At 43.8% G+C, this 21,389-nt stretch overlaps 1 protein-coding gene across 1 annotated transcript in view; it reads left to right on the top strand.

Moving 5' to 3' along the window:
* The window catches only part of LOC124721679 (dystrophin-like), a 286,684-nt gene that overhangs the window by 154,132 nt on the left and 111,163 nt on the right, over positions 1-21,389 (top strand). The gene's annotated exons all lie outside the window — the stretch shown is intronic.

Genomic DNA, 21,389 nt, shown 5'->3' with positions numbered 1-21,389 from the left:
AACTGTATTTAATCTATCCTTTCTGAACACTGTTAGGTCGTTTGAAAAAAATTCAGCTGAACTTATTTCCGGCCTTAGCAAGCTTTCCGTACCTATAACTATTTGAGCTTCGGTGCTTTCTATTAGGGCTTGGCGCTCTGGTTAATTCCCAACACAGCTACGACAATTTACAACTACAACACCGATCGTTCCTACAACTACCATACTGTGTTTTACATGCCCCGTTTTAGACAGACGCCCTTTCTGTGGTTTCCTGACACCGTCTAACATAAAAAAAACCGCCCAATCCCTTCCACACAACGCCCGCTACTCGTGTAGCCGCTTCCTGTGTGTAGTGGACTCCTGACCTATTGAGCGGAAGCCGGAAACCCATCACCCGATGGCGCAAGTCAAGGAATTTGCAGCATACACGGTCACACAACCGCATGAGCCTCTGATTCAAACCTTCCACTCGGCTCTGCACCGAAGGACCACAGTCGGTTATATCGACGATGCTGCAGATGGTGAGCTCCGCCTTAATCTCGCAAGGAAGACTGGCAGTCTTTACATTTCCGCAGGCCGCCCGAAACCAGAGAGAATCTCCTCCGATCCAAAGCGACACACGTTATTGGTACCGACATGAGCCACCACCTGCAGTTGGCTGCACCCTGTGCCCTTCATGGAATCCGGAAGCACCCTTTCCACATCCGGAATGACTCGCCCCTCCGGTATTCACACGGAGTGCACACTGGCTTCCTTCCCTTCCTTGGCAGCCCATGTACCTAAGGGGCCCCATTACGCGCCTAACTCTGGAGCTCGCAACTACCATTAAACCCACCCTATGCGAATGCTCAGACCTCGCGGGCCGAGAAGATTCCTCTGGAACAGGGTGGACGACTGCATCCTGCATAGAGACCTCGTCAGCCACAGATAACGCCCGAAACCTGTTCGTCAAACGAATCGGGGAGACCCTACAATCGGCCCCTGGGAATGTCTTTCGCTGCCTGCCAGACTTGGGAATGATCTCTCACACGACCACGGGTGAGGGGTCAACCTCAGTGCAGGCAGTACCCGGGGCGGCCACAGCAGTGGACAATCGGGGGACACGTGGGACGAGCTCGATGTCCCTCGCATCCCCGCGTCCGACCCCCCACAGTGATGCCCCTTGGCAGCAGCCTCAAGGTGAGGGACGGAAGCCAACACTCCCTGGAGCTGTGAGCGAAGGGTCACCAACTCAGCTCGCATCAGCACACAGAAATCACAGTTCCTATCCATTACTAAAGTCGCTCCTGTTTGAAACTCGTAAAAATATGTAACAAAAGAACTGTGTACTCGGCTTTTTAGCAGCAGCAAATAGAGCTGCTCTGTCACTGACGGTCCGACACTGAGCTGTTCTAACCAAAACAAACAAAATCCTGTACGATACGAGGGTCGATATAAGGGTCGATAACAACGGCGGTACTGTACGCTACACTGTTATTAAGATAAAAGGTTGTGCTTAGTAACCACTCCCTCAGTAACAGTGCACTGACTCTCAAGAGCAGTTCTAAATCTTTCGAATAGTTTTCAGTTTTGCGAGTTTCATTTTGGCGCATATTGTGTACTTCGTGTGAATTGTGTTCCCATTTATACAATTCATGTTTAGATTTTACGAAACGAAACCTGCTTCGCACAATGCTTATGTATAGGCGTTTTCTCCCTTGTCCGTTTAACTAAAAATTTATAACCTTTTCTTCCTCACAGAGCGCTGTTACTGCACATGTTACCTTTAGGATTGGCAAGCACTATATTTCCGTTCTGGACTTTAATTAGCACAATTCATAGTTCGAATCGAGAGAGCTATTTTCTGTTCCCTCTAATGTTTCCACAGTTTCTAACAAAATACCGACATCATTCGAATGAATACCCAAGAAGTTAACTAACAAATAGTACATAAGTAGGAGAGGTGGGTGATTTCGCACAGTCTCGCACAGTCTTCTAGATCACGGACTTCCTCTGTCCGGAGGTGATGGAGGCTAAGCAGCGATGCTGCTGTTCCTCCTTTGACTGCTCTGTTGTTGTCAGTGTGGCCTCTCGATGGGATTGGCCTGTGGCTACTTCGCTGGTTTTAGCTGGCGAAGTAGGCGGTTGCTGGCATAATACGCGTATGAAGTCTGCATTCTGATCAATGAATCGGTTCATTCCCTCCACGGTGTAGTTCTTCTCGAGCTCCAGGAATTGCTGGTATGCTGGATGCTGTTGGATTTCCGGACGCACTTCCCCAGCCGCCGCGCCCCGGGCTGAGACTTCAAAGATGTGTTCGATTGCATACTATGTTCTTTATTTTTCATCTTTGCAAGGTTGAAAACAATATTTGGACTCAACATTACTCTGAAGTTGTGGTACTTGAACAAAGACACCTGCTATTAGCCACCACCACTAATTATTATGGATAACAAATCAGTTGCAAATTTCAACGAATAATAACCGTTAACAGTTGTGTCAGAGAAACTGCTTTGCAAATTACGATCGCGTTGTGCCATGATATCTGTTTACCCATGTGCCGTCAGCCATGGAGGTGTGCCCGGCGTGTTACGCCTCCACTATCTGCTATGAATACGGCAGGATTTGACGCTTCCCCAGTCGCCTGCCGAGCTACGAATTTGGCAAATAGAAACATTTTTCAAAAATACTTGCAGTATGCCTTAGCAGCTAAAATTTTGACATTCTTTAGGTGTATTCTTCCTGTAGAAAAAATTTAATGGCCGGTTTCGATATGTCGGATTGCACAGTTTCCGTGAGAGAGGGGAAAAAAAAACCTCGCCGAGAGGAGAAATATTCAGCAGTCACAATTCGAATCACAAAGGCGAAATGTCAAGTGAGTCGGAACTGAGGTTAGGGCCTAAGTCACTGGACTTTCATTCGGGAGAAGGGGGAGTTCAGATACCTTTGCGACCATCGAGATATTGATTTTCTTGAATTCTCTTTTAGGCGAATGCGGTTGTCAATGCGGTTTCTGCTGGAAGGACACGGCTCCTTTCTTTTCCTGTTCTTTGTCCCTAACGATCCCGTCATGAAGCGACTTTAAACCTTGATCTTTCTCCATTTTTCGAAGTACGTAATGTCGTCCGACCATCTGCTTTGCTACAAAGCATGAATACCATTATCGAAAGAAGGTGACATTTCCCCCTCTTTTGCTGTATTAATTTTATTTGTTCACAACTATTTTCAGCTTTTTAAGCCATTCTTAACTCGGTGTTGCCGAGCGGTTCTAGGCGCTTCAGTCTGGAACCGCGCAACCGCTACGGTCGCAGGTTCGAATCCTGCCCCTAGTATGGATGTGTATGATGTCCTTAGGTTAGTTAGGTTTAAGTAGTTCTAAGTCCTAGGGGACTGATGACCCCAGATGTTAAGTCCCATAGTGCTTAGAGCCATTTTGACCATTTTTAACTGATTTTGTGGTTCTAGAAAGCTGAAACTAGTTGTGGACAAATAAAATTAATACAGCAAAAGTTGAAAATGCCGCCTTCTTTTAATAAATTCATTGCTGTGGTGCCCACTATGAAAAAAATGCCGAAATCTGAGAAAAGATACTAAACATGCTCAGGTATCGCATACATATTAACAGAGATTCAGCGAACGTGTTCAGTTCTACTACATCCTCTGTTCCTCTTGACGGATGGGAAAAAAGGAAGATTAGGATTTAACGACCGTTGACGACGAGATTATTAGAGACGGTGCACAATCTCGGAATTGGGAAAGGCGGAAGAAAAATCTGCCTTATCGGCACTGACGTTAGGCGATTTAAGGGAATTTGGGAAAACCTGAACCTGAGTGATCGGACGGGTATTTGGACCGCCACCAGTGCGCCGCCTCGCTTGGTCCAACCGTTGGAAGTTACCACCACAGTCGATAATTAGATCACTGAATACTTTTCAATGTTACTCGCTTCTAGTTAAGAAATGCTTAAAGCCATTGAGGAATGTGTCGCTTGCATATTGGCTAATCTGACGTCTCAGTACTTGCTGGCAAACTGAAATACGCTGCCAGAGACGGAACATGAAATATGAACGTATTACAATAAGAAAATTCTCTGCGTCATGTACCTGCATTCTTCGTCTCCTGCGGTCCATTCTGATCCCTGTGGCGCGAAGAGCTCTGACAGGTGGCGAATATAAAAGCTTCCTACATTTTAGATAGATTGAAGTGCACACTCAGAAAAGTCGACGTTTTGTGCTGAGAAAGTGTGGCATAGAACTTAGATACTAAAGTGTACGTGTACCATACAAATTCACAACATTTGTAGATACACCATTCTTGCTATACAACTCAGTTAACGTACAATTACTAAGACAAACATCTCAATTTGAAACTTATATTTCTGTTGGAACAGATATTACGGACTTTCGATAGACTACCAAAATTACGCAAAGTGTCGACTCTTTACTTCGTTCAAACAAGACGTCCCTGAGGACTGCCAAGCGTACTCAGATTGTCGATGCGTTGCGTTGCCCCGGCTGCTGCCACTAACTCGAAGCGAAACGTAAACCATATCTGTGAGGAGGCACAGCCCGGGCCGTTGTCTCGCCTTCCTCCTCCACCTCTCGCGCCGCCAGTCATCTTCCTTTTCTTTCTCTCTTTCCTTTTCTTCTGGCGCGCAACTCAATACTCCCGCCAGACTATAGAAGCAACTGACATCACCAGTCCAAACCGACTTCCGACTGCACGAGACATACAGTAACAGCCACCAACTTGGCATCCTAGTCCCTCATGGCGAAGCAGTGGGCCTGAAGCCAGCGGAAAGCGGACAGCTACTGCTACCACGTAAGTTTACAGCACGCGCAGCAAACCGACGTATTGAACTAAACTGAGTCATACTCGTACCAGTACTGTATCTGTCAACTGCAAATTTGTATTCAAAAAATCAGCTCCGACACCACGTTTATTTTTTCCCTTCTCTTTCTATTTTTTCTGGGATTTAAAGATTTTTGACGACTTAGAGACGACATTCTAGCTCTGGTGGGTGGAATGAAGGACGGAACCAGTGACAGTCGTTTTTACAAATCTGACAAGTATGCGCTTGAAGTGCTCTGGGAAATGTACGAAAGCCCACATCTACATACTCATTATATACCGCAAGACAGTGTACACTGTTTACGGGCCGTAAATCGTACCAATGCGATCGATTTTCTTTTACATTCGTTCTGCGTATTGATCGAGGGAAAATGCATGCCTCTGTACGTATCGTGATGTCTAACTTATTCTTATCGTCACTGTATGAGATATACGATGAAAACAACAAAATGAGGGCACAGTCTCCTTCGATTACAGTTTCCCTAAATTTAGCAGAGTTCCGCGTGAAATACGTCTCTCTCTCACAAGGATTACCATTTAAGTTCCCCGGGCATTCCTGCTAAACTTTGATGGTATATACCGGTCTGTTAGGGTCGTAACAGCACGCATCTCAACTCGTACACTGTCTGTTGTCACACGGTTGGACGAGTACTTTGCTAATTAAGACCAAATGACTGTAGGTATCATCTGTTCGATACCCGGTAAAGAGTTCCGTCTTTTGGTTTTCACAGAATTATTATCTATACGAGTACACAAAGAGGAAACGCTGTTAGCAAGAATCTTGAAAAGTACTTGATCGATGTACTTGAGATTTATAAACGATACTCTAATAAACATTCGGATGGACATAGGCTACATATGTATTTAAACAATGTGTACGATTACTGCTAAAACTCGTTGTGAGAAAGGAATGGCTCTGCTGTGCTGCTCTGAAAGTGGGCGATTTCGTTTTCTTTCTCGCAGGCGATTTTAACAGAAAACCTGTATATTAAGAAAGATGGATCGGCGTATGATTAGAATACTACTAGGCAATCTGAATAGTCTGAAACTCTGTAATGTCACCTGTTCTTAGATCGAAACTAGGCGAAACAATGCCATTGAAGCTACTACCCTTATAAATACAGCACTTGTCTCTTGTATGAGATTTCCTTTACAGAGGCACTGCATTTTCCAGGAAACCTTCCAACTAATCGAAGTCTTCCGTTCACCTTCCCTGGTGCTAAATTTACGTAATAACTCCATTTCATATCGCTTCTTACTTTTACCTCTAAATACAGGGCGGTTGTAATTAAACTTCCGCTTCTTGTGACAGTGTAGCCGGAAAAATATTTACGTATGAGTACCCTATTTTATAGGACTGGTGTTCACACTGTGCACATGATTTTATTTGATAAGTTTTGTAAAAGAAAAAGTTTGTTTCGTAAACAACTCGCCGAACCTCTCGAGATGGTCTTCTTTAAGGGATAAACACGTGATCGAGCGATCTTCCGGCTTTTTCATCCCAGCGAAAGAAAGGTTCTGTCAAACGGATTCTGTCAAACACTGCAAAGTGCTCATTGACAGCAATTAAAATTTCTACCCAGCAAGCCAAAGCCAAGATTGCTAAGTCTGGAACATGGGTGTATGAGGATCCAGTTCAAAGCCAAATGCGTACACTTTCGCCATTGTTATCGTAGATGTGTGGGATGGTACATTATTCTGGTGAAAGAGCACTTTGTTGCATGCCACCCTTAGTCTCTTCTCAGCCAGCAATAGTTTCAAGCGATCCAACAATGAAACGTAATAGGATCCAGCTATCGTTCTGCCTCCTTCCAAGTAAACTATGAGGATTATTACTTGGAAATCCTAAAAAGTTGCCATTATCTTACCGGCTGACAAAATGGTCTTTACCTTCTTCAGTGCACTTTCACCAGCGTTTTGACTCTGGTGTGTAATGATAGAACCAGTGCCGGATGCACTTTTGTTCGTGTACGAGCAAACGCGACATCCACCACACACAGCCTTTTTCATAGTCAATTCTCAATGCAGGACATTAGACATTCGCTCAGTTGAAACGCCTACAGTTCCACAAATCTCACGACTTTTAATTCGGTGGTCTTGCATTACTATATCATAGATTTTGTCAATCATTTCCTTTGTGGTGACCTCAATTGGACAGCCGAAGCGCGCTTTGTCTTCGATGCTTGTCCGACCACGTTTAAATTCATTAATCCAGAGGTAAATGGTCTTCAATGATGGTGCAGGGTCCGCATGAACTTCATCCAGTTCTGTTTTGATTTGTGCGACAATCCAAGCCTTCTAATGAAAATGTCTACTAACAGCACGAAACTCGGTTTTCTCCATTTTCAATCGCAGTCGATACACTGACCAATTCAAACGGTTGTCATCAGTGAACTGTACGCTATACATTGTTGTAATATTTTATACGATCTTTGGAATAAACAAGCTTACCAACCATGAAGGCACAACGAAAATGTTCCATTCTTTCAGGGAAATTTACCAGATTTATCGAACCATCCTGATAGTGTTAGTGTCTTGAACTGCAGTTAGGCGCCGGTACGGATACGGCGACGTGGGGTTGAAACACAAGCACCAATGTCCATTACATCTGCAGACAGTCAACATAGGTCTGGACAAGGTGAGCAGGGCAATATTGCTGTTGCTCTTCGTGAGTATCGACGCATTATAGGGATACGGAGAGGTCATCTTTCCGCAACAGTGTTGAAGGACATGATTCGGAAGCTGCAATTAATTAGCGATTTGCCAAATGCACCGGTGAGAAGCCGACGGCCAATAGAGGCACAAATTGTTAAAGAAGTTACTGTTGTCGTGGATGAGAATGCTGGACACAATATACGACCTTCAAGCGGTGCCCGAGGTGTGTCACGACAGACGAACGTTCCATGCTCCAAAGTTGTGACGAGCAGCCTTAGAGCAATCTCTCGTCGCGGACACAGATGGTCGTCACATTGAGCAACATTTGTAACCTAGAATGGAAACATGGTACACAAGTAACAAATGTTAACCTCTTATGTAGAAATGTTTTTCTTTCAATGGTTTATTTGTTATTTCTCTTCTGCATGTCCCTACAAAGTTTTATTGTCCTACGACCACTTGTTTTTCATAGGAACCATCACGAGTAGGGAGTGTTTAATTATAACCACGCTGCGCTTATACGATGAGACGTGTTAATCTTGTGATTAGATAATATTTGGTTCCTCCTCTCTATTGTAGGCGTTGTCTTACATTTATTCACATTTAGAGAGCGTCAACGAATAATGTTTTAGTGCTGTTGATCCTATAACAAATTGTGATGACGAGTCATGCAGCGAAATGCATCTAAACGTGAATATAAGGTCATAACTACCGAACCAACTCATTTCCCTGTTCATCATATATTTTTCTATGTATATCACAATAACTGAACAACGAAAACCCTGAACTGTGAATAGAAAGAGAGGTCACTGGTGATTCACGACTCGTCACCAGCCAGAATGTCGTTACCTCAGGATTATAACACGCGAACTTCTACTGACGTGCTCCCACATATTTATAATGCAGTGTAACTAGTTTCGACTCTTGGCTTGAAACCACGTTGACGGTAAATGTAAGAAAGAAAAATACAAGAAGGTAGATTTTGAGCAAGCGAGAATTCCACAGTTACATTCGAATAGCGAAGTTAGTACCTTGAGAGCGTCATAAGGCCTTTGATAAAGTACATTACCACATTCGTTAATAATGAAGTATAGTTAACTGATGAGTGTCGAAATAAAGGCACGGAGAATGAGGAATAATTTATTAAGAATGTCAGTGAAGGCTGCAGGTCGAGAAAGGAAAGTAATTCTTTCGTTGTCGAAATTATATTCAGTAAACTATTTACTGTTGTGTGCACCACAGTTTAATCAGAAAACTGACGTTTCGGCTTCTTTATCGGGTTGTTCCCATCAACACAAATGGTAAAACTGAGATTCAGGTTCAAGAGCAGTAACGGAGGTTGTTTCGTATGTCTGAGGAGACGAGACAGTGAATAGATCAGAGTCAGTGAACAGACGCTTATAGGAAGATCGAACAGCTGTCTGTGAGACATAAAAGACGATCTCGAACGTAATAGACCTAGGAAGCCGTGGTTAAATTGAGATGCCCGTTAGAAACAGTAACTTTATAAAACATTCAAAGATGCAGAGAAAGAAGTAATAGAAAGATGAACTGCAGTAACTGTTTGTCTGATGAAGTTCATATCAGAAATGTACGCGAAACAGTGACTAAAAGTGCTGAAATCGAAAGAGGTGGCGCAGTACAAAGTCACTGAACTCGTATTCGGGAGGACAGCGGTTAAATACCCGTCAGGCCACCAGATTTTAAGTTTTCCTTGACTTCTCTATATCGGTTAAGATGAATGGTTGCTATGAAAGGGCACGGGCGATTTCCTTCCCACTCCGACTGTGTGCTCCGTTTCTAATGACCTCATTGACGGGTTATTAAATCCTAATCCTCCTCTTTCCTTTAGGTTCTGAATGTGTTTCTCAAGCGCCATTATATATTGTAACTATGACAACCTAGTTAAGTGGCAGCAGCGAAAACACGGGCCCCTTATGCTGAAAGAACAAAGTTAACGTAATTGGAATAGTGAACCCTCTGAATGTCCAAGAAGCATAGAATTGCCTCCAAAAACAGATACACAGGAGAAAGAAGAAACAAAAAACTCTTTCGAAAAATGGAGGTGCAATATTTATAAATGGCTTCTGGTGTACCCATATTGCATTATCATAGTAGCTAATATTTAAAAATTGCACGGTGCTTCTAGTCACGTGTATTTTGATTCATGTAATTACGTTACATGATTTCCTTACGTCGATTCAGCATTTATTCTTTGACTGTCAGTTCGCAAGAAATTCTCCTGGTCACCGGCACTATACGTCAATTGTCGACCCGGGACATTTGTAAATCCTGGAGTCATCACAAATGTACATTACTCTATCCGTATTTTTGCTGATGAGAGGTGCCTGTTGACAAACTGTTCTTGATACAGCTGCTCTGCAGCTTCTGATCTATCTTCACGGCCGAAGATATTGTGCCTTTTGCGTTTGTACAAACTGAGTTGCTATGATAGTAGCACTACTGAACATCCGTTAACGGCTTTTGGCGTATATAAGATGTAACCACGACAACAAACGACATTCTCTCTTGACTCAGTGGCCGCTCTTTCCGATTATAGCTCAAACTCCGCGTGACTTGAGAATTTATCGCTGCCGGCAATGTGTGGTTCTGCGCTTATCTTCCAAACACTGTCCGATCCAAATAAGTTCACTGGTGTGTCACGGCAGTTTCTGAAGAATAACGTGTCAAGATTATAAGACTAGTTGTACAAAACAGCATTGTGTTCTGTAATTAATTGTCCTCTTTTGCCACTCATTCTGTGTGCAGCTCCACCATGTGAAATGTCTGCCTGGAAGTATGAAATGTATGTTAGAGTTGCGTGACGTCCTGTTTGTCAAAGTCGTTTTTGACCTAATTTTTTTTCCGTTTATTCTAAAGACACAAGGAGGGGATGCACCCAGTTCATTGTCACACCTCTTGCCCCATTTTCATTCGCACGACTAAGCAACTTTCATCGCCAAGCACACACATATTTCTCAGGTCGGGCCTTGACTGAACACTCGAGTTACCAAAATTCAAAATAAATAAAAAAAATGTCGTCCAGGTATAAATAATTCATCAATCTGAAAGTTTGTTTGAAGACCAAAGATTCTTTACTAGGCTACGACCTTTATGGAGTAGCATTTCTTTGGCTTCCTCCCACCTGAGTTCTAAGTATATTTTGGAGGTGCCTTCAACTTAACGTAGAAACCTAACGCAGATGTTGTGCAGTCCCAAACTACGGTCATGTGGTAATACTGTTGCGTTACCTATCTACGAGAAATTCTCTCTGTTTGTCTTACTGTTTCGACTAACCGTGTGACTATTTGCGCGCGCCCCTTCATCACTATGAAGCCTTCTTGCTGAACTGAGCACGTGGTGGTATACTTGCTGTAGAAGGTGTCTCTCGTAAGAGTTTTCAGGTGCATTTTCTCTGCGGTTTCGGCAGAAATTTCCAGTTTCTTTTTTGCAGCGTGCAGCTGGAGTCAGCCCAAACAAATTCTGCTTATTACATCTTTCGAGCGACTCCCAGTGTCGATGGAAAATATCGGTTTGTTTCCCGCTACAAATAAAATTATTTTTATAATGGCTTTATATGTGTCCGTTCGACAGAATAGTCCTTAATTAGTCTAATGTGATGTCGGCTTTATCGATGTGTATTAACAGGAACAGTAACACCGAAGAATAATTAGTGCACCAGCAGTGACGGCGCTGCCCTTGGCCGCCATGCTGGAGAGCAGTTCTGAGAATTTTTCGTGTTTTGCTGTTCCTGTTAATACATATCGATAAAACGAATATTGCATTAGCCTAATTTTGGACCGCTCTATCGAATGGGCACGTAAAATTCCGCTTGAAAAATCATTTTGCTCGGAACTGGAAACAGACAGACACTCTCTCCCAGCAGGTCGCGTGAAAGACGTGATGAGCAGAATTTATTTGGGCTGACTCCAGCTACACGCTGCGAAAACGAATTGTAAATATCTGCCAAAACATTAGAGAAAATGTGCCTGACGACCCATGGTAGAGACATCCACAAGGGGAAACAAAAGTTTTGAAATACCTGTGTACAGGAAAAGAGCCAGTCTTGCTACATGTGCAGTCTGAACGATCTGCATCTGTTAACAGGGAATTTACGACCAGTTTTGCATTGATTTCGGACCGTATTTGGAACCCTTTTAGCGCTGTATAGGGAAAATTGCACTATAAACGCGAGAAAATAAATACGAAATCAACGAAGAGAAAAATAGTGTTTTCGGTGAGGATGCTCGTGTCAGTTTCGCAATGCATTACGGCAGAGATCTGTGAAAGAAGAAGTTAAATTGTTTGTTTCCCGTAATCTGATTATGTACGAGGATTTCTAAAAGGCATAAAATTGTTCAGAGGGAATGATTAGAAACTGACACTTTTACTTCAGGGCTGACTAACTTCGTGTACGCAAAACTTTCAAAACGATGAACTATGGAACAGTGGAACCTAATATTTCGTAAGACGTCACATACTGCGGCTGATGCGCTAGTATTTGCCAAAGGAAATGAATATTTAATAAGCATACAGATTTAGATCGTTAGACTTTTTAGTAACATACACAAGACCCATAATAATTTCATTAGCTTACTTATATTAACACCTACGCAGTAATAAACACTTTCAGTGCGTCGGTGTCTTCAGATTGGATCATAAAGACATGCCCACTACCATTTACCCTTATTTTCACAATTCACTTATGAAATTACATGACCTTTGTGTGTGAGCCGCGCGGGATTAGTCGAGCGGTCAGGGGCGCTGCAGTCATGGACTGTGCGGCTGGTCCCGGCGGAGGTTCGAGTCCTCCCTCCGGCATGGGTGTGTGTGTGTTTGTCCTTAGGATAATTTAGGTTAAGTAGTGTGTAAGCTTAGGGACTGATGACCTTAGCAGTTAAGTCCCATACGATTTCACACACATTAGAACAATTTTTTGTGTGAGCAGTTGTTTTGCTGTCATTACAGTTCAGATGATTTGTAGATCTGGCTTATTCAACTTCATATAATTTGATTCACTTGACATGTATGTTTGATACTACGAATGATTGGGAATATTATATCTTGCCATCGCAGAAATTGCTAAAAGGTGAGCGAGTTAGCGCAATGGCTAGCACACTGGACTAGCATTCAGGAGGACGACGGTTCAAACCCGTGACCAACCATCCTGATTTAGGTTTTCCGTGATTTCCCTAAATCGCTTCAGGCAAATTACATGATGGTCCTTTCAAAGGGCACGGCCGACTTTCTTCCCCATCCTTTCCTAATCGGTGGTAGGTATGACCTCGCTGATTGTTCCCTTCCCCCAAATCAATCAATCAACCAACCAACCAAATACGTGGAAAGACCCTTTACACTTATTGTTCTAGAGGACACACTGCATTATCTGAAAATCTGAAAACTGGAAATTTGTGGTAAGGTCTTATGGGACCAAACTGCTGAGGTCATAGGTCCCTAAGCTTGCACACTACTTAATCTGACTTACGCTAAAGACGACACACACCCATGCCCGATGGAGAACTCGAACCTCCGACGGGAGGAGCCGCACGAACCGTGACAAGACGCCCTAGACCGCACGGCTACCCCGCGCGGCCTCGCAAAATCTGAGACAGACTTTCCAGTATCGTATATTCAAAGTGAAGCCAGTGTACAAATCTAGCAGATGTTCAGCGAGCTTCCGGTAAAGTATAAGGAAATAAAAACTAAAAACTACAAAATCAGTTTTTGACTGACATCGAATATTTTTCTTTTACCAGTACTTAAAGTATTTTAAAGATTTGATCGGCAGTTAGAAAATTTCAAACTCCACTTACATTAATACCAGTAAAAGTGTGAAGTACCTTGCTCCATCTTTTGTTGCTTTAGGATGCAGCTGCCCCTCCCCCGTTTTTTGTAATAATAAACGAGATAATTAAAGACGGCCAAACTGTAGCAGCTTTGGAAATAACGGTCCCCATGTGCTTCCTAGGATACAGCGGTGCGGCGTGATAAGTTACAAACACAGTCAACGCATTTGTTATTCATTAGCAGTGGTAGCCGTTAAAGAACACCGATAAGCAACTTGTATACTGCTTGCGATGCGCTATTCTCGAATTACAGCGTTTTGCTACTTCTGTTTGTGGTGGCTATTAAAAGTCTGTGAGCGGTCCTTTCGATTACAGTTTCATTTGTCGTGCCTCTCATGCTTATCTAACGTAGGTATTGTTACAGAGCCTGCAGACCTCACTTTCTTTTCACGTCATTCAGCTGTGACCGCCGGACAAATGCGATCGTATGGTTTCTGCAAGGGGATGCCGAGGCGTAAAAATACTACAATATCTCCAGTATTTGTTCCTACAGAAGTAGTCTGCTCCGTGCCCACAATGTGAAAGAAACTCCTACACGAAGGGGGTGAACAACAGAAACCGAGTCAGGCGAAGCAGTAGGAAATCACCGAGGTCGGACGTAGCTGGGTATGGTTTACCTGTTTTTTCATCTTACACAGTTCCGCTAAAGAACTCAGACGAAGGCCAAGCTGTTCGGCTCTGAAAGACCGTGGCAGATGGTTTCAACGTCCTTGTTCACCTTAGCCAGTCCTTCTCTCTATTGAACTCAGTAGTCATAAGTCTTTAATATCCTGACAAAAACGAAAATTCTATTGAAAAAAATTCCCAGATTCAAATTTTCGTTTATAAGTTACAGAGGTGTGCCAGGAAATGTGACACCGCTTGCTATGGACACTAATTTCAGAAAAGATTCATGCAAAATCTCTTAATACTTAGGAAAGTCTATGCAGCGAGCTTCCATACGTATGATAGTACACTGGTTCAGCAGCAGTCGAATTTTTAAACAAAGACTTGAACGTTACATTAGCATTCCTCGTCCCTCCACTCCTTCTTTTTTATGAGGACAAATGTTTTGTATTTCAGTCAATATAAATGTGTGATATCATTGGTAATTTTTACGCTCATCACGCTGCGACCCCGTTACCTAAGCCACCACATTTTTTTTTTTCCTTTATTGAGTTTCGATTCCCTCCCGAAGGGGGCGGGCTGGCAGCAGCTTAGTACGCCGCTCTTCAGCCTACAGAATTTGTTTTAAAAAAAGGAAGATGATAAATAATAAAAGCAGGCGATAAAATAGGTGACGTAAATGGTATAATGGTGGAAAATCGTGGAGCTTAAAACATAAAACAAAGGGTTGATGATACTAATAAGATAAATATGAAGCAGACAGGTAAAAGAATAGACATGCAATTAAAAGAACACGGCGACATTCTGGTTTCCGTTCGCAAGAGATATAAAATTTACACCCAGCGACAGCAACACTTTGGAAAGACGAACAACACTGAACATTCACTTGAACACTGCACTAAAAAATTGGCACAAATATGATATACCACAGCCAAGGGCAGATGGGAGGAACCTGGACAGTTGACGGGAAAGGAAAGGAGGGGGGGGGGGGGGGAAGGCGGGCCACCACAATGTGCAATTTATGGGAAGTTACCGCCTGCCAAATCTTCCATGGTTAAATTATACTCACGTGGAAATTATACTCAGTAGAGATGATGAGCTGTTCAGGTTGCTTTACTCTCGTCCTTAATTTCTTTTCCATTTACATTCATAACTCCGAACATACTTTACAAGTACTTGTTAGCGTTATTACGAGGGCGTGCCGAATAATAATGCCTCTGTTCTCAATACAGGTTGAATTATTAGAAGTCATGCATTTTACTCGGTCGACCTTGCTTCGCTGTCTCTACCCTCTGCCGCTAGAGGGATCCGAATTGCAGCGTGTATCATGGCGGTGTATACCGTAACTATGTCAGTGTGTGAGAAACATCGCACTGTAAACGAGTTTCTGAACGCACGAAACGTGCCTCGAACTAAAATCCACAGAAAAGTGAAAGCTGTGTAGGGTTTTGCCTGTATCGACATCAGTAATGTGCGGCGTTGGGTTGTTCGTTCTCTTAATAAAGGAAACGGTGGTGCTAACCTCATTGTGTGTGGCAAAGCTTTATTTCTTTCCAGAACACCTTCGATGACTTCACTTGTGTAGTGATTGCAGATGTACAAGCAGATGTGAGGTTGTGGCTCCGTCAACAAAGTCAAACATTCTACAGTGACGGTACCAACAAACTGCGCTGTCGTTAGGAGAAATGTATTCGTCGCCAGGGTAACTACGTAGAGAAATAAATGCGTAGACATGAAGAATAATGATGTAGACTGTTAATAGCGTTTCTTTTACTTTTTTTAAAGACTTACGAACGTTTCACATAAACAATTTGGAGTCATTACTTTTCATCCTCTTACTTCTCGAGCCGCAACTGCCAGACGATGTTCAGGGAAACTAAAGTCATTTTATAACATTTCGTTCACTTCAAGCTTTCCTTTGAAGACTTATATTTTGAATCAAACAACAGTCTGCTTTCAGCTCCAACCACAAGTGTAACATATTCCCTTCTGTAGTACTATCTGTTTTCAATTAACTTCACGACAATCACTGGGCACTTCGCGATTTCAATGGATACACTTGTCCGATTATTAGCATCGTCCCCCTCTCCCCGGCCTCTTTGTCAGGTATGCGAAGGCTTTATTATATTCGTGTTGCCGCTCTTTGTCGTTCGTTTTGTCAATAATTTTGTCGGAATAAATCAGAGCAATTGTCATTGGTGTCTCATTTAGTAATCGTAAGCTTCCTCATTCGTAATTTTTGAGGGCACCCTAATTATTGCGTCGCCTGCCATGCGTACGATTCATTTAAATCCGGATCACCTTGCAATTTCATGTTTTGTCGACAGCAGGATGCTTAGAGACGGAATATGAGCTCGGTTGGAGAAAGATGTGCAGAGGAGCTGCTCGTGGCTTCGTATGAAAAAATCATCTCAGCAGGTGCGTGAAGTGATGTAGGGAAAGTACAAGAGCCTAAATCAGAATGGCCAGGCCGAGGATTTAACTACAGCATCACCTCGCGCGGTTAGAGCTGGAAGACCTACTTCGATACCTATTCCAACTACAGCGTAAGTGAATAATCAGCAGCCATTCTCCGTAACATGTTGTCCGTTTGACGCGAAAAAGTCGGCGAGTTTGGAGGCTCTGAAAAGTAAGAGGAGCTAGTCCCTTGCTGAGCGCCACCCCGTGAGGTGAATCCTTGAACAAATTTTAGGTGTAGCTTCGGATAAGTTTGTTGATGTTTTCAACCCCCAGCGTGTTAACAGTAATCAGAATATCTTCCTCAGTTACCGAGGTCGTTAATATGCAGTCACAGGCGGAGGTAAGCAGTTGGAGTAGTGGTGGAGAGAGAAATTTTCTTCACCAGTGTTTGCTCGGTGAGAGGCAGACAGGAGGAGAGGTGGAGGTGTTGGTCACCAGAGCCCTCGCCATTGTCCTAGGTTAAATAACGGACCTCTGTTACTGAGCCAGATAGTTCAGTCGCTAAGACACTGTTCTCGCATCCAGGGGGAGGACGGTTCAAATCCACGTACTCCTGTCCAGACATAAGTTTTCCTGACGAGTCACGTAGCTCTGAAAATTATACAGTACTCCAACCTCCCTGATTTCAAAGACCCAGGAAAAAACAACCACAGTACATACAACAATGATAAATGCACCACATTGTAGAACATCTCAAATAATTTATTTACTTATCATCAATACAGCTCTACATGTGAACCATTTGTAGCACGAAGAATATTGAGTCTGTACTCAATTTCTTGCCACGTTCTTTGTAACATTTCCTCTGTTATTGTTGCAATCGCATTAGTGATACGATGTCACAACGTAGTACTATCGTCCACTTTGGTCGCATACACGCGGTCCTTCACGAATCCCCACATGAAGAAATCAAAAATGGTTCAAATGGCTCTGAGCACTGTGGGACTTAACATCTGTGGTCATCAGTCCCATAGAACTTAGAACTACTTAAACCTAACTAACCTAAGGACATCACACACATCCATGCCCGAGGCAGGATTCGAACCTGCGACCGAAGCAGTCGCGCGGTTCCGGACTGAGCGCCTAGAACCGCTAGACCACCGCGGCCGGCACATGAAGAAATCAAGCGGCGTAATGTCGAGTGAACGTGGTGGCCAGGCAATGGGTCCTCCGCGTCCGATCCTATCCAGGAACTTGCGAACAGCCGTTGACCAATGCGGCGGAGCTCCATCTTGTTGAAAAATGATGTTGGGTTGCAAGTCTTGCATCTGAGGGTACACAAACTGCTCCAACATGTCCAGATACACTGACCCATTCACTGTTTGTTCCGTAAAGAAGAACAGTCCGACAATCCTGTCGTGTATTAGCCCGCACCAGGCGTTTACTTTAGGGCTATCACGAACATGTTCAATGACAATGTGCGGATTTTCCAAACCCCAGATCCGAACATGATGCCTATTAACCTTTCCTGATAGATGAGAGGGTGCCTTATCTGAAAATAAACATCTGGCATCCATAAACAGCTGGCATCCGTATCAATACGCTGCAGCATATCCGCAGCAAATTGTTGTCGGCGTGGTTTGTCGTTCGGCGTCAGATGTTGCAGAATATGCACTTTGTAATGGCTCTGAGCACTATGGGACTCAACTGCTGAGGTCATTAGTCCCCTAGAACTTAGAACTAGTTAAACCTAACTAACCTAAGGACATCACAAACAGCCATGCCCGAGGCAGGATTCGAACCTGCGACCGTAGCGGTCTTGCGGTTCCAGACTGCAGCGCCTTTAACCGCACGGCCACTTCGGCCGGCTTGCACTTTGTAAGCACACATACGAAGACACTAGTGAACTACACGATGCAATGTTGATCGAGGTACATCAGGTTGCCTAGATGCTGGACGAATTGACTTACGTGGGCTTCTGAGAAAAGTTTGCCTGATCTCCTCCACTGTCTCTTCTGAAACTCCGTAACGAGCACCGCCAGAATGTTTCAGAACACTTCCTGTTGCCAGAAACTTCCTGTACCACTCCTTAATTGTTTTCCCATCAGGTGGATCACATTGGTACACACGACGATAATTTCTTTGCTCAGTAATCGGCGATTTCGTATCTGCAAACCACACTACTGCTTGCGCGCGTTGCTGGGGAATCGCCATTTTCACTTCATACGACCATGCTGCACTCTGGCGGTGATACTTCGCACTTCCGGGAATATAAATTATTTGAGATACTCTACAATGTGGTGCATTTTTCATTGTCGTATCTACTGTGTTTTTTCTTTTCTGGGTCCTTGAAATCAGGGAGGTTTGAGTGGGACACCATGTATGTTTTGAGCTTCGTTTTGGTGTTCACCACTAACAAAGTAGCTGCATAAATTACGTTGCTCTGCATACCCGTTTGTAGTTGCTATTGTTATGTGTTTGGTACACACCTCAATACTGAAATTAACAACAATCTATTAAAGGGCCGTAAGTATCAGATACATACCAATCATCGACCGGGGATTAGTGTAGGTTGCCTTTCCGCTGGACTACTTAGCGCGCAGCTACTACTGACATGTTTTCAGTCAAGCACGAAGACCTCATCTGTGGCCAATAATCTTTGATATTAAACGTGTTATGGATGTAGTCTCGACGTCAGTAAAAACGTGAATTTACTCCGGGTCGAGACCTACATGTAGGCTCTCATAGAGTGTAAACTGTGCAGAGCCACGAGCAAGACGTGGAATTGGCGTGCGGTCGTGAGAGTTTATAGCTGGGAGGATCTTGCGGCGTTTCTTGCTGGAGGCGGCTATCAGCAGCCGTCAGCGGCGGAATTAAAGCCTGTGACGGCGAGGCGCAATTTATAGCGACCTGTCCCCACGGCTGCCTCATTTTGATTTATACTCACGGCTCTTTCACTCCCGTCGCTATAGATTCTGACTCTTTTTTCGATTTTCATTTCCGCGCAGGTAGTAATCTCTTGTGAAATGCCACGTTTCGAGAAAGTCTTACTTTGTCGGAAATTGCTAAACTTCATTTAATATAACATGTTCAACTTCTCGCCTCCCCAACACCCACCTCTCCCTCCCCGCAGCCCTTGTTGGCACTGCAGATACGTCGATATCGAAAGAAGTTCGGGACGTCATTCAGTACCACACTGATTTTCCACTGTTAGTTCAAATTATATTTCTGCCGGCGGCAGAGTGTAGCGCGTGGTGAAAGTATGAAACACGTGGTAACTTAGGAGCTGTGGGACAAAACGCCTACAAGCACATGACTCTAAATCGTTTATGAAGAGGGGGGGGGGGGCTTAACGGCAAAAATTACCAGCTTTCGTGCGAAACAGACAATATTTCAGCAACAAAAATTCAAAATTGTGTGTGAAATCTTATGGGACTTAACTTCTAAGGTCATCAGTCCCTAAGCTTACACACTACTCAACCTAAATTATCCTAAGGACAAATACACACACCCATGGCCGGCCGCGGTGGTCTAGCGGTTCTAGGCGCTCAGTCCGGAACCGCGCGACTGCTACGGTCGCAGGTTCGAATCCTGCCTCGGGCATGGATGTGTGTGATGTCCTTAGGTTAGTTAGGTTTAAGTAGTTCTAAGCTCTAGGGGACTGATGACCACAGATGTTAAGTCCCATAGTGCTCAGAGCCATTTGAACCATTTGCACACAACCATGCCCGAGGGAGGACTCGAACCTCCGCCGGGACCAACCGCACAGTCCATGACTGTAGCTTTCAGCAACAGTTTCGCGAACTTTTTTGTGTCTTTCCATGGTGAAAGTGAACCTTGACTAGGCTCTCGCTAAGCCATTTCTCCGCAATATCCTTCTGTGAAGTCTGGAAGGTAAGACAGGTACTGGCGGAAGTACGGCTGTGAGGACAGATCATGAGCTGTGCCTAGATTGCTCACTCAGTTAATGCGTTGCCGTACCATGTTCGAGCCCCGGTCCAGCACTCAGTTTCAATTAGCCGGCAAGTTTCAAATATCACTTATGTTAAAACTGAATGAGGTGCAAATTTGCGGTTTCCTTTTATCACATCTGGTAAATGCCACGACCTGTTTTCTTCCCATACCTGTCAGTTCTTGCTAATGCTCCATCTCTAGTGACCTCAGTATCGACCAGACATTAATCTTCCTTCTTCCTTTGCTATTCAAATATTGCACATCCAAAACCTGAGAGCACAGCGAATCACTGGTGAGAGAGATGAACAGGGCGTACAGGTGCGCGAGTGCCTTCTGACACGCTGCTGTGGAATAGCTCACCGTCAAAATTAAGAACGAACCACCTGCCCAGCTGTTACAAGGGGCTTCCAAGCGAACTGACCTTTGAGCATCTAGGTACATCGCAGGAAGAGAGACATCCGTGTGGAAATGGGGCCTCTGCTGACTGCCTATTGGGAACTTCATTTTTGTCCTCCGTAGAATCATCGGACGTTAGCGGAACAGAAACGGAGAAAACACCAGAAATTGTTACTGGGACAACACAAATTGCCATCGTCATTTTAGCGGCTGTGTAGTTGGTTTCTGGGATCACTCTTAGAAATAGAAAGACCTTTCGACTAACGTGAATCCGAACACGATTTGCAGATAATATTCACTTTTGCGCTGTTACTGTCTTTGTAAGTAGGCTGTTTATGTTTTCTCTATGTAAGTAGGCTGTTTATGTTTTCTCTATGTAAGTAGGCTGTTTACGTTTTCTTATTGGCAACGTTACGTAGCGCTCAATATGAAAATCACTGGCTGTGCTGTGTGCAGTCTGTGGCTAGTTTGCATTGTTGTCTGCCATTGTAGTGTTGGGCAGCGGCAGCTGGCTGTGAACAGCGCGTAGCGTTGCGCAGTTGGAGGTGAGCCGCCAGCAGTGGTGGATGTGGGGAGAGAGATGGCGGAGATTTGTAATTTGTCATGAACTGATATATATATTATGACTTGTGATGATATTAAGGTAAATACATTGTTTGTTCTCTATTAATATCTTTCATTTGCTAACTATCCCTATCAGTAGTTAGTGCCTTCAGTAGT

The sequence above is a fragment of the Schistocerca piceifrons genome, chromosome X, assembly GCF_021461385.2.
Source record: "Schistocerca piceifrons isolate TAMUIC-IGC-003096 chromosome X, iqSchPice1.1, whole genome shotgun sequence".
NCBI lineage: Eukaryota > Metazoa > Arthropoda > Insecta > Orthoptera > Acrididae > Schistocerca > Schistocerca piceifrons.
This window is presented reverse-complemented; position numbering and strand designations above follow the sequence as displayed.